Below are 14,306 nucleotides of genomic sequence, written 5' to 3'. Positions count from 1 at the left end.
ACTTACTCCTTGGAAGAAAAGCTATGACTAACCTAGACAGCATATTAAAAAGCAGAGACATTCCTTTGCCAACCAAGGTCTGTCTAGTGAAAGCTATGGTTTTTCCAGTGGTCATGTATGGATGTGAGAGTTGGACTATAAAGAAAGTTGAGTGCTGAAGAATTGATGCTTTTGATCTGTGGTGTTGGAGAAGACTCTTGAGAGTCCCTTGGACAGCAAGGAGATCCAACCAATCCATCCTAAAAGGAAATCAGTCCTGAATTTTCATTGGAAGGACTGATGCTGAAGCTGAAACTCCAATACTTTGGCCACCTGATGCAAAGAGCTGACTCATTTGAAAAGACCCTGATGCTAGGAAGATTGAAGGCAGGTGGAGAAGGGGACAACAGAGGATGAGATGGTTGGATGGCATCACTGACTCGATGGACATGAGTTTGAATAAATTCCGGGTGTTGGTGATGGACACAGAGTCCTGGCATGCTGCAGTCTGTGGGGTCACAAAGAGTTGGACACGACTGAGCAACTGATCCTACCTGAACTGAAATGAACAGCACACCCAGGAATTAGGTTTGAGAGGAGATGAGGATAAAGAAGGTTTCTTCCCCATTGAAGAGCGCACACACACACACACTCAGAAACACACACCTTGGTTACTCGTACACGTAGTAACTATGTTTATTGTAGCTTACAGATGAATGAATAGCAAATTTAAATTTTTCTTTTTTCTAGTAAGAACTTTGTAGCAAAGCAAAGAGGTATATTAATATAAAAAAGAAAGCATGCACAATTGTACACAAATATCTCAATTTTGTAAACAAACTTCCTTCAGTCCAATGTTAGTAGAGAGGTGTTTGGACTTCATGGTTGAAGTAAAATATCCGAGTAAACGTACTTCTAACTAAACAGGAGTCAGGATGAATGTTTATTTTCTTACAGAATATGAGACTAAATAAATTAGGCTTAAAAAAAAAAAAAAGAAAAACTCTTAATTGAAAGCCAGATACCTAGTTTGTCATGCGCCATGACTCAAAATGATCTGGGAACTTTCCTTTGGAAATACTTTCAGAGTTCTTTTTACAAGTAGAGTGACCAACTGTCCCTGTTTTTCTAGGACTGTAGGGTTTCGCAGGGTGTGGGACTTTCAAAACTAAGCAGCCTTGGGTAAACTTTCCTGGTTTATCTGGGTCTGAGAGAGATTTTCAGTTATAAAACTTAGAGTGCCAGGCAAAATGGGTTGAGTTTGGTCCCTCCATGAGCTATACAAGAATTACCAGCTCTTGCTTTACAGTTACAACTATGTTATTCAATTAGATTGATCCCCTTCTTATTTTTAAGACTTGACCCAAAATACCTTTGGTTGTTTTAGAAGATCAATTTTACCCCCACCATGTCCCCAGCCAAATATGTGGCAGCACTCAGGATAGTCTTCGTTCACAGGAAATTTTACAAACCTCTCCTTCCTTCCTTCCTTCCTTTCCTTTCTTACCTTTTCATATTTGGGTCACTGCATGTAAAAGTATCCAGTAGGGTATGTGACAGACTTTCTCCTTGACCATACCACAGTCAACTTCTCTGAGCCCTCTTCTCTGCTAGGTCTTGACTTTGGCCCATATCTGGTCTTTGGCCTGTCTAGCCTAGTTTTAGCAAGAGTCCTTCTAAGTCAGGTTAACAAGAATCCCATTACCTTTGATATCTGAATACTTTAAATATCTGATCAGTTTTCTCATTTTCTACTCTTGATATCTGATTGTTTGCTGTTCAGTCAATAAGTCATGTCTGACTCTTTGTGACCCCATGGACTGCAGTATGCCAAGCTCCTCTGTCCTCCACTATCTCCCAGAGCTTGCTCAAATTCATGTCCATTGAGTTGGTGATGCTATGTAATCATCTTATTCTCTGCCACCCCTTTCTCCTTTTGCCTTCAGTCTTTCCCAGCATCAGGATCTTTTCCAGTGAGTTGGCTCTTCGCATCAAGTGGCCAAAGTTTTGGAGCTTCAGCTTCAGCATCAGTCCTTCCAATGAATATTCATGGTTGATTTCCTTTAGGATTGACTGGTTTGATCTCCTTGGAGTTCTAGGGACTCTCAACAGTCTTCTCCAGCACAATTCAAAAGCATCAGTTCTTTGGTGCTCAGCCTTCTTTATAGTCCAGCTCTGACATTTATATGTGACTACTGGAAAAACCTTAACTTTGGCTATACAGACCCTTGTCTGCAAAGTGATGTCTCTGCTTTTTAATACACCATCTAGGTTTGTCATAACTTTCCTTCCAAGGAACAAGCATCTTTTAATTTCATGGTTGTAGTCACCGTTTGCAAAGATTTTGGAGCCCAAGAAAATAAAATCTGTTACTGCTTTCACTTTTTTCTCTTCTATTTGCCATGAAGTGATGGGACCAGATTCCAGGATCTTAGTCTTTTGAAAGCTGAGTTTCATGCCAGCTTTTTCACTCTCCTCTTTCACCCTCATCAAGAGGCTGATTAGTTCCTCTTCACTTTCTGCCATTAGAGTGGTATCATCTGCATATCTGAGCCTGTTGATATTTTTCCTGGCAATCTTGATTCTGGCTTGTGATTCATCTAGCTCAGCATTTCTCATGATGTACTCTGCATAGAGTACATATGTAGGGTGACAATATACAGCCTTGACATACTCCTTTCCCAATTTTGAACTAGTCATTTGTCCAATATCCAATTCTGTTGCTTCTTGACCTGCATAGGTTTTTCAGGAGACAGGACGGGTGGTCTGGAACTTTCATCTCTTTAAGAATTTTCCACAGTTTGTTGTGATCCACACAGTCAAAGCCTTAACGTATCAATGAAGCAGAAGTAGATGTTTTTCTGGAATTCCCTTTCTTTCTCTATAATCCCATGAATGTTGCAGTTTGATCTATGTTATTCTGAGTTTTCTAAATCCAACTAACACATCTGAAAGTTCTCAGTTCATTTACTCCTGAAGCCTAGCTTGAACGATTTTGAGCATAACCTTCCTAGTTTGTGAAATGGGTACAATTGTATGGTAGTTTGAACACTCTTTGGCACTGCCCTTCTTTGGGATTGGAATGAAAACAGCTTTTCCAGTCCTGTGGCCATTGCTGAGTTTTCCAAATTTGCTGACATATTGAGTGCAGCATTATCTTTTAGGATTTTAAGTAGCTCAGTTGGAATTCCATCACCTCTACTAGCTTTGTTTGTAGTAATGTTTCCCATGGCCCACTTGACTTTACTTTCCAGGATGTCTGGCTCTAGGTGAGTGACCACATCATCGTTGTTACCCAGGTCATTAAGCCCTTGTTATATAGTTCTTCTGTGTATTCTTGCCACTTCTTCTTAACCTCTTCTGCTTCTGTTAGGTCTTCACTATTTCTGTCCTTTATCCTGCCTATCCTTGCATGAAGTATTCCCTTGATATCTCTAGTGTTCTTGAGATCTCTAGTCTTTCCCATTCTATTGTTTTTCTCTATTTCTTTGCCTTGTCCATTTAAGGCCTTCTTATCCCTCTTTGTTATTCTCTGGAACTCTGCATTCAGTTGGGTATATCTTTCTCTTTTTCTCCCCTGCTTTTTGCATCTCTTCTTTCCTCAGGTATTTGTAAAACCTTCCCAGACAGCCATTTTGCTTTTGTGCATTTCTTTTTCTTGGAGATGATTTTGATCACCACCTCCTGTACAGTGTTACGAATCTCCATCCATAGTTCTTCAGGCGCTCTGTCTACCAGATCTAATCCCTTGAATCTATTCATCACCCACACTGTATAATCATAAGGGATTTGATTTGCCCACAGTTGTAGATCTAATGGTCATCTGAGTTAAATTCGCCCATCTCTGTCCATTTTAGTTCGCTGATTCCTAAGATGTCGATGTTCACTCTTGCCATCTCCTGCTTGACCACGTCCAAGTTATCTTGATTAATGGACCTTACATTCCAGGTTCATATGCAATACTGTTCTTTACAGCACTGGACTTTACTTTCACCACCAGACACATACACATCTGAGTGTCATTTCTGTTTTGTCTCAGCGGCTTCATTCTTTCCAGCGTTTTTAGTAATTGCCCTCCACTCTTCTTCTGTAGCATATTGGACACCTTCTGACTTGGGGGGCTCATCTTCTGGTGTCATCTTTTTGCCTTTTCATACTGTTTATGGGGTTCTCGGCAGCAAGGATACTGGAGTGGTTTGCCATTTCTTCCTGCAGTGGACCACGTTTTGTCAGACCTCTCACTACAACCTGTCCATTTTGGGTGTCCCGGAACAGCATGGCTCACAGCTTCACTGAATTACGCAAGCCCCTTCACCATGACAGCTGTGATCTTTAAGGGGTTGTGATATCTGATCACAACCTGGCCTAGCATACTATTAAGTGGATTTAGTAAAAATCCCCTTATCCTTGATATTTCCTTTTAGTCATTTTCCATCCTCTAATTCCATCACTCCATTCATTGGCTATAAATCCTTGGTTTTCTTTGCTGTAATCTTTCCCCTACTGTGATACTCTTATTACAATAGTTCTGAATGAAGTCCTTCTTACCAATGTGTTAAGTATCTGAATGACTTTTTCTTTTACAGTTATGGTTTACTGACTCAGACAGGATTGAATTCATCATTGGATCCCTGAACATCTCATCCAGGACCCCAAGTGTGCACTTTTGAAGACTTTGTTTCATTCCTGGCTAATTCAGGCTCCATTTGTAAGTCCAACTCTTGAGCCAGTGCTCTGGGTGACAGTCTGTTGAGGCCTGGTAAGGAGAGATTTTCATTCTTAAGATTCTGAGTATATTATCTGAGGCTCGGTTAGAGTCTCAGCTTTTTTGAAAGGTATCTGTTTGAACAAGCATCTTCTTAGATGGGAGTCTTCTTGCATGATTTTGTTGGGTAGTTAGAAAAGGAAAAAGGAGTCCAGGATGGTGGTGGCTAAAAGATAAGGAAGGGAAAAGCCTGTGAAAACAGAAAAAAGGAGGGTCTGAGGACCAGAGTGAAGAGCTCAGGTAGAACAAACAGCACCCCTGGCTAGCCCAATTTACATAGGGCAGGCCCAGGAGGAGGAGAAAAAACATAAAAGGAGGAGTCAAAGGGCCAGGGGTCTCTCTCTGTCTCTCCCCCTCCCCCTGCTTCCCCCTCGCTTCCCCCCCCCCCCCCCCCGCCCCTTCCATCCTTCCTCTCTCTTCATGACTTTTGGGTCGGCATGCCCTCATGCCTCAAGGATGTATTTTCCTTTATTTTCTAAATAAAACTGAGCTGTAACATGGAGCAGTAACACTGTTCCATCCGAGAGCTGGTCCATCACTTCAAATTTTTGTTATGACAAGACAGAACCAAGGAAATTACACACTCCCCCAACATCTATGGTACCGTAACTCCGATTTAACCTGGCTGAAACAACCTGCAAGGAGAAAGCGAAGCACAGCAGGAGCCCAATTCAGCAAAAGTTCCCGTGGTGGGAGCTGAAGGCAAGGAAAACCCAGCGCAGAGGAAGTGACAAGAAGCCCAACATGCTGGAAATGGGACAGTGAAAAACTCAGCAGAAAGTTCACAAGGCTCAGTCTCAGATTCCAGAAGACCTCCAGCTGTCTTTGCTCCTATGGCTGAAGGGACATATGCCTAACAATATCTTAATTCAGATACAATCTCTCATTTCTTGTTTCCTTGAACAGCGCCCCCCCCCCCCCCCCCCCCCCCCCCGCCGCGCCCCGTGAGCAGGCGAGTGGCGGTGGGTGCAATTGAGGGACTCTGGAGAGGCTACTCCTCAGTGTGTCCCAAAGGCTCCACTATCTGCTGAGCCCCAGTAGCTGTTACCCAAGCCGGTGGGGGTTCTTCTGTCCTTAATCTTCTTTGTGCCAAGGATCAGGCCAATGAAAACTGAGCACAGGTCAGGTATTTAGCAGATTTTCCGGCAGGTTATGAAGGAATTCCTTGGCACGTTTTCCCCACTGTTTCTTCCTCCCTTCCTTTAGCTCCTCTCTCCTGGGACTTGAGCCCAACCAAAACCCATGATGCCTGGCTTCGGGACATAATGAAGCTCAGGCTCTGATGTCTCATTGCAAAAATTCAGTGAGAGACACAACGATAGGTAAGAGGTGGATTTGTTCGGATTCAGAGAGAAGCACACTGCACAGGGTGTGGGCCATTGCAGAGGGCAAGTGCTTGACCATGGAATGTGGTGTGGCTAGTTTTTGCAAGCTGGGTGAATTCATATGCTAATGAGTGGGAGGATCATCCCAACAACTGGGGAACCACCCACTCCTCCCGTCTTTTGACAGTGACTTGGAACTGTCCTGCTTCCTGGGTGTGTCATTTAGCTTGCAGTTTGGGGATTGAGGTTTATTTGAATTTGACTTGTCATCCTGGATCCAGTTGATTTTAATCGGTTTATGTTATGCCCTTGTACTATGTCATTCTTTCAAAAATTGTGCCCTGCCCCCTTCACTCCTGTTTTCATGCTCTTTTCCTGAGCCCCATCCAGGCCCACAATGTTGCCTCTACAATCTTCTGGAGGGGCAACCAGAAAATAGCTGGCCCTTGGGAGGGAAATACTGTATAATATCAAATCCCTCTAGATATTCAGGCCTTCATCTTCCATGTTTCCTACAACGTGTGCAACAACAGCATCTCTCAGTGAATCCACTAGGGTGGGAGACAGGCACACAGTGACTGCTAGAAGTCCATCTGTTGGCATTTCTTTAAAGGCAATTGGGCTTCCAGGGATAATGTTTGCCACTTTGGGAGTTAGCCCTGCAGGCTGTTTGGGCCTAAACCCTTCTCCTAAAGTTACAAACATACCCCAGGATCAAATCTCCTCTCCACTTTTATGGAACATTTGGTCTGTTGCCTCTTTCCAATTTGTTCTTAAGCCAATTACTAACTCCTACAACCAGGACCCTGCCCCCTTGTAGGCAACATTGCTCCACCCGGCTTATTATTAGAATACTCTAAATGCCCTTAACAGGGCCAGATAACCTACTCCTTTGTCATTACTTCTGTTATTACCTAAAGTGGGTCTATGACAAGAAATGTTTACCATTGGAAACAGCCTAAAGCTGCTCTTATGGAGGACTAGGGGAGGAAATCAGTGACTTAGAATCTCTTAGAGCAGTAAGAGGATAAGGCTTAAGACTGTTTCACCAGGTTCCCAGTCTCAGGGCACAGACTTGGATTGCATTACATCATATCTGTTCCCATCTGCGGTAAGCAAACTGGAAATGAGTTAAAATTACACCCAACACTAGTCACGCTGGAGACCTTGGGGATGCCCAACTCCAGTCTGGGGGTCCCAGGAGGTCAACCTGCCTTGACCTGCCTAGGGATCTGGTTCTCAAAAGATTGTCATGCCTCAACCTGCTTGAGGATCTGCCAGTCCAGGGGTGCCAGGAAGTCATCACACCTTGACTTGCCCAGGGACCCAATTCTCGGGAGGCCGACCTGCCTTGACCTGCCCGGGGATTCGATCTCCAGGAAGCTGTCCCGTCTCAGCTTGCCTGGGGATCTGCACCCTGACCCGGGGATGCCTGGCTCTCAGGTTGCAACAGTACTGGGTAGGATAAGCTTCAGGAAGACTCACCCCTAAGGAAGTTCACCCATGGAAATAGAAGGAAGCCTATTACTTGTGAGTCTGTGCCCAGTCTCAGCAATAACTCAGGAGCCCAATGAGAACCCCATTACCTTTCTGGAAAGGCTAAAAGAGGCCCTCCAAAAGTTTACCAATCTGGACTTAGACTCTTATGAGGGACAGGTGACTTTAAAGGACAAGTTCCTGTCCCAGTGTGCATCAGACATCAGGATAAAGTTACAACAACTACAGCAGCAGGACCCTGCTGCCTCTTTGGATGAGATGGTCTAGACAGCCACCAATACCTTTTATAACACAGAACAGGAGAGGGAGGCCAAGGCCCAGGAAATGGAGAAAAGGAAAGAGACAAGGCATGCCCAGATGCTGGCCACCCAACAAGGAAGCCCTATGGCAAACCCCGAGTCCTTGAAGGACAAGGCAACAGGCAAATGCCTAATCTGTAGACAGGCGGGGCATTGAGCCAAAGAGTGTCCAAACTGTGACAAGTCTCCTAAAATGGCTTGCTACAAATGCCATAGATGGGGACTTCGGACTGCAGTCTGCCCTCATGACCCAAGAACCTCAAGGTCAAGTGTCAAGCCTTCCCTCACGAGGGTTCAACAGGACTGAAGCAGCCCACTCCAGCCAACCCGCCTGTCACAGATAACCATCACGGGGTTGGAGCCAAGGGTGCAACTGGATGTGGCAGGTAGGTCCGAGAATTTCTTTCTTGACACAGGGGCTGCCTACTCTGTCCTGACCTCCTACTCCAGAGCCTTCTCCTCCCAAACCTGTACCATTTTGGGTGCTACAGGAAAACTAACTATTTTTACCAGCCACCCAGTGAAACAACTTCTAAATGGGAGAGGCCATTTATGGATGTCTAATCAAAGAATCCTCAGATGTCAAGTAGTGCTGATGGAAAATCCAGGTCTTGCTATATCCCCTTGTGAGGTTCTTAACCCAGCCACCCTCCTGCCTACCCCCAAGGGCTCTCTCACCTTTCACTCTTGCCTAGAAACCTCGGACCACTGGACAAAACCCCAAGAGGGATTGTCGGAAGATCCTCTGACCAATCCTGAGGAAATGTGGTACACTGATGGAAGCAGCTTTGTCTTAGACAGATAAAGAAGAGCCAGATATGCAGTAGTCTCCAATTTTGAGACCATAGAGGCTAAATCTTTGTCACCAGGTACTTCAGCCCAATTAGCTGAGCTCATAGCCCTGACTCGAGCTTTAGAACTGGGAAAAGGAAAAAGAGTAGCCATTTACACTGACTCGAAGTATGCCTTTTTGGTGCTACATCCACATGCTGCTATTTGGAAAGAAAGAGGCCACTTGACCACCCAAGGGTCCCCAATCAAATATGGTGATCAAATCCTTAGACTCTTGGAGGCAGTCCATCTGCCCACTGAGGTTTTAGTCTCCCACTGTAAAGGACACCAAAAAGGGAGCACAAAAGTGGCAAGAGGGAGCCAAGCAGCTGATCAGGCAGCTAAGAGAGCAGCGTTACAGAACCATGACCTAATAGGGGTTGCCACCTTAGTTCCACAAACTAATTTGCCAGAAACTCCTTCACATACTGAAGGTGAGACTCTTAAAGCTAAGAGTGAGGGCTTTCAAGAAGATCATATGGGGTGGTTCCAAAAGGAAGGACTCCTTTTTCTGCCTGGGAACCTCCAGTGGAAGTTGGTTAACTCCTTACATGTCACCACTCATTTAGGAGAAAAGGCCCTCCAAAGATTGCTAGAAAGGTCCTTCAGAGGAACAGGCCTCCAAATGACTATAAGGCAAGTGGTCTTCTCTTGTCCCACTTGCCAGTTAAACAACCCCCAAGGAGCTTGGAGACCCCAGCTGGCCCAGCCTGTGCAATGACATGGGACCTACCCAGGAGAGGACTGGCAGATGGACTTCACCCAAATGCCAGTTTCTCAAGGATGTAAATACCTATTAGTCATGATACATACATTCACAGGATGGATTGAAGGCTTTCCTACCCAGACTGAGAAAGCTGAGGAGGTGGTAAAAAGACTGCTCCCTGAAATGATTTCAAGATTTGGTCTGCCCAGGTATTTACAAAGTGACAATGGGACATCATTTACTTCTAAGGTCACCCAATGGGTCTCCAAAGCTTTGGACATTACGTATTATCCCACTGTGTCTGGAGGCCTCAGTCTTCAGGAAAACTAGAAAGAGCCAACCAATTCTTAAAATCAGTGATAAAAAAGATAACCCAAAGACCTCCCTGGGAGGGAAGGAGGCTTTACCAATACATCTCCTCTGCACCCATATTCACAAAACATCTATTTCTCCTTTATTGACTATACCAAAGCCTTTGACCATGTGGATCACAATAAACTGTGGAAACTTCTGAAAGAGATGGGAATACCAGACCACCTGACCTGCCTCTTGAGAAACCTGTATGCAGGTCGGGAAGCAACAGTTAGAATTGGACATGGAACAACAGACTGGTTCCAAATAGGGAAAGGAGTATGCCAAGGCTGTACATTGTCACCCTGCTTATTTAACTTATATGCACAGTACATCATGAGAAATGCTGGGCTAAATGAAGCACAAGCTGGAATCAAGATTGCCAGGAGAAATATCAATAACCTCAGATATGCAGATGACACCACCCTTATGTCAGAAAGAGAAGAAGAACTAAAAATCTTCTTGATGAAAGAGGAGAGTGAAAATGTTGGCTTAAAACTCAACATTAAGAAAACTAAGATCATGGCATTTGGTCATATCACTTCATGGCAAATAGATGGGGAAACAGTGGAAACAGTGGCTGACTTTATTTTGGGGGGCTCCAAAATCACTGCAGATGGTGATTGCAGCCATGAAATTAAAAGACGCTTACTCCTTGGAAGGAAAGTTATGACCAACCTAGACAGCATATTAAAAAATAGACATTACTTTGTCAACAAAAGTCCATCTAGTCAAGGCTATGGTTTTTCCAGTAGTCATGTATGGATGTGAGAGTTGGACTATAAAGAAAGCCGAGTGCAGAAGAATTAATGCTTTTAACTGTGGTGTTGGAGAAGACTCTTGAGAGTCCCTTGGACTGAAAGGAGATCCAACCAGTGCATCCTAAAGGAAATCAGTCCTGGGTGTTCATTGGAAGGACTGATATTGAAGCTGAAACTCCAATACTTTGGCCACCTGATGTGAAGAGCTGACTCATTTGAAAAGACCCTGATGTTGGGAAAGATTGAAGGCAGGAGGAGAAGGGGACGACAGAGGATGAGATGGTTAGATTGCATCACTGTCTCAATAGACTTGAGTTTGGGTAAAATCCGGGAGTTGGTGATGGACAGGGGAGCCTGGCGTGCTGTGGTTCATAGGGTCACAAAGAGTCGGACACGACTGAACGACTGAACTGAACTGAACTGAACTGCACCCATATTGCCCCTAAGGAACAGGTTGGTCTTAGTTCTTATGAGAAGCTATATGGGAGACATTTTGTTTATGTCAACGACCTCTTCCTAGATCCAGAGGCTCAGACCTTCCAGTCTTAAACCATGGCCATTGGGCAATTCCAACAGGATATATGCTTGTGGGGTGTCAAACAGGACCCAAAAGATTCTAAGGAGTCACCACTATATGCTCCAGGGACTCAAGTCCTAATTAAAATCTGGAAAGATGGGTCCCCAAAGGCTCAACTCGAGCCCACGTGGAAGGGCCCCTACCCTGTAATACTTTCTACCCCCACAGCAGTCAAGATACCAGGACATAACTCCTGGATTCACTACTCACAAGTCAAGCTGTGGAAGAAAACAGAAGAGGACACTCAATACACCTGTGAGCCCCTGGGAGATCTCAGATACCTATTCAGAACTACAAATGAGTGCCATTCTAATGAACAAAATCTAGTCTGGGGATAAGATTTCTCAGGATAGCTCTAAAGAGCCAACACAGTTTGGCAGGGGTTGTACTCCAAAACAGACAGGAGATAGATCTTCTGATCCCTGAACAAGGAGGGACTTCAGCCATCCTGGCAGTGGGAATTTGGAGTTGGCTAATGCCCCTACTAGTCCTTGTTTGGCCATATTGATGCTGCTTATGATTGCTCCGTGTATTATCAATTGTGTAATCCTCTTTGTCTCTGCCCAGGTCAACAAGCTACAACATGCAGTGCCAACTCAACAAGGATATATGAAACTACAGCTGACCATGGAAAATAGCACTTACCCTTAGATGGACACTGCTATAAGGACTCTGAGGCCTGAGACTAGCAAGAGGGGGCGGCCCAATGCCCCTCACCAGCCCAGTTCAGCAGGAAGTAGCCAGAAAGACCTTGACGCCCCTATTCCCAAAAAATTGGTCCTCCCATCTCTTGAGGGGGAAATGTTAAGTAGTTAGAATAGGAAACAGGAGTCCAGAATGGTGGTGGCTAAAAGACAAGGAAGGGAAAAGCCCAGGAAAATAGAACAAATGAGGGTCTGAGAACCAGAATGAGAACCTTAGGTAGAACAAACAGCACTCCTGGCTAGCCTAATTTACATAGGGCAGGCCCAGGGGGAGGAGAAAAAACATAAAAAGAGGAGTCAAAGGGCTGGGGGTCTCTCTTTCCCCACCCCACTCGCACTCTCTCTCTCTCTCCCTCTCCCCCTCTCTCGCTCTCTCTCTCTCTCCCTCCCTCTTCTCTTCAGGTCTTTTAGGTTGGCACATCCTCACGCCTTGAGGATGTATTTTCCTTAATTTTCTAAATAAAACTGAGCTGTAACATGGAGCTGTAACACTGGTCCATCTGAAAGCTGGTCCGTCACTTCAAATTTTGTTGTGACGAGACAGAACCAAGGAAATTACACACTCCCCCAACAGTTTCACTAGGAATATAGTCCCTGGCCCTTGAGTGGGAAATTCCTGGCTCTTTTGGAGTCCTCTAGCCTTGAAGCTGGGTTAAAGTCCCAGGTTTCTTTGTTTACAAGTTACCGTTAGTTAACAATACAGGAGCATCTCAGTAAACTGAAAACCCCTTCTCATACCCCTGCTTACTGTAAGTGCCATAGTACCACTATGGCACTAATTCTGTCCATTTCCATTCTTGTTGAAATGTAAAAATGGGATTTTACTGAGGATAATTTAGAACTTCAGTGATTTCCTCAAACTGGTTCCTTTAAGACCTCTCCCTTACAATTGCTTCTGTTCCTCCTTCCTCTTTTTACTAACTCCAATCTTCCCTTCAGCTGCCTTGAATCCTTTGATATGACTGCCTTCAAGCCCTACCTCCTCTACTTCTCTGTCTACTTCTGCAAGACTTTGTCTTCCCATTCCAGCCCCTCATTTTCTTTCTTTTTTTTTAAGCTCCACATTTTCTTATAGTCACTTGAGCATTAGGTTCCCTGTCCCCTACTGGGGACTCTCAAGAGGCTCAGTTCAGTTCAGTTCAATTGCTCAGTCGTGTCCAACTCTTTCCGACCCCATGGACTGCAGCACGCCAGGTCTCCCTTCTATCACCAACTCCTGGAGTTTACTCAAACTCATGTTCATTGAGTCGGTGATGCCATCTCATCCTCTTTCATCCTTTTCTCCTCCTGCCTTCAATCTTTCCCACCATCAGGATCTTTTCAAATGAGTCAGTCCTTCGCATCAGGTGGCCAAAGTATTGGAGCTTCAGCTTCAGCATCCAGTGAATATTCAGGACTGATTTCCTTTAGGATGCACTGGTTGGGTCTCCTTGCAGTCCAAGGGACTCTCAAGAGTCTTCTCCAGCACCACAGTTCAAAAGCATCAATTCTTCGGTGCTTAGCTTTCCTTATAGTCCAGTTCTTGCATCCATATATTATGTAGTTATAATAGGGAAAGGGAGTCCAGAATGGTGGTGGCTAAAAGACCTGGAAGGGAAAAGCCCGCGAAAATAGAACAAAGGAAGGTCTGAGGACAAACAACACTCCTGGCTGGCCCAGTTTACATAAGACAGGCCCAGGGACAGAGAAATACTCTCTCTCTCTCTCTCTCTCTCTCTCTCTCGCACAATGGGGCGCTCTTCTCTTCGCATCTTTGGGTCAACGTGCCCTCACGCCTCAAAGATGGATTTTCCTGCTATTATCTAAATAAAATAGAGCTGTGACACTGATTTATTTAAGAGCTATAACATGGTCCGTTCAAGACCTGAGAGCTAAAACACGGTCTGTCCTCCGAGAGCTGTGACCTGCCAAGGGAGCGTTAATGTCCATCACTCCAAATCTTTGTTGTGACGAGACAAAGAACTGAGGAGCATACACTCGCCTGACACATACATGACTACTGAAAAAAACATAGCTTTGACTAGACGGACCTTTGTTGGCAAAGTAATGTCTCTGCTTTTTAATATGCTGTCTAGGTTAGTCATAACTGTTCTTCCAAGAGTCATAACTTTTCCAAGGGTCATAACTTTTCTTCCAAGAGGCTCAGAGACCCTCCAAAAGAAACTACATATCAGGATAAAAGACTATTTTATAAGTCTCCCCCACAAATATTGGTAAAAAGCATTAGCCCTCTTATTGAGCAGGTAAGCTTAACTTGTTCTGTAAGAACAAGAACATCTGTAAGAAATACAATTTGGGTAAAAATATAAAGTGGAGCAAAGACAAGGGACAACTATTATCTATAAACCACTGAGTTTTACATTACTATGTTTACCTGACTCATGGCTAAAATTTTACAAGGAAAGCTCTAAGGTCTATATTTGCATCTGTCTCTTTGTTTATACATGAATGTTTCTATATGTGTGTTTATATATATACATAGTATTTTGCTACTTCTAGATGGTATTACCA

At 44.4% G+C, this 14,306-nt stretch overlaps 1 long non-coding RNA gene across 1 annotated transcript in view; it reads left to right on the top strand.

Moving 5' to 3' along the window:
- LOC133067223 (uncharacterized) overlaps nucleotides 1–11,851 on the top strand; it is a 74,656-nt gene extending 62,805 nt beyond the window's left edge. Inside the window, exons 2-3 of the long non-coding RNA XR_009695222.1 lie at nucleotides 4,566–4,687; nucleotides 11,659–11,851. This is a non-coding gene — a long non-coding RNA (uncharacterized LOC133067223). The remainder of the gene's footprint in view (nucleotides 1–4,565; nucleotides 4,688–11,658) is intronic.
- Nucleotides 11,852–14,306: the final 2,455 nt, after the last annotated feature.

This window comes from Dama dama, chromosome 12 (genome assembly GCF_033118175.1).
Source record: "Dama dama isolate Ldn47 chromosome 12, ASM3311817v1, whole genome shotgun sequence".
In the NCBI taxonomy this organism is placed as follows: domain Eukaryota; kingdom Metazoa; phylum Chordata; class Mammalia; order Artiodactyla; family Cervidae; genus Dama; species Dama dama.
Note: the sequence above shows the minus strand (reverse complement) of the source record. Positions and strands in the feature narration are given on the sequence as shown.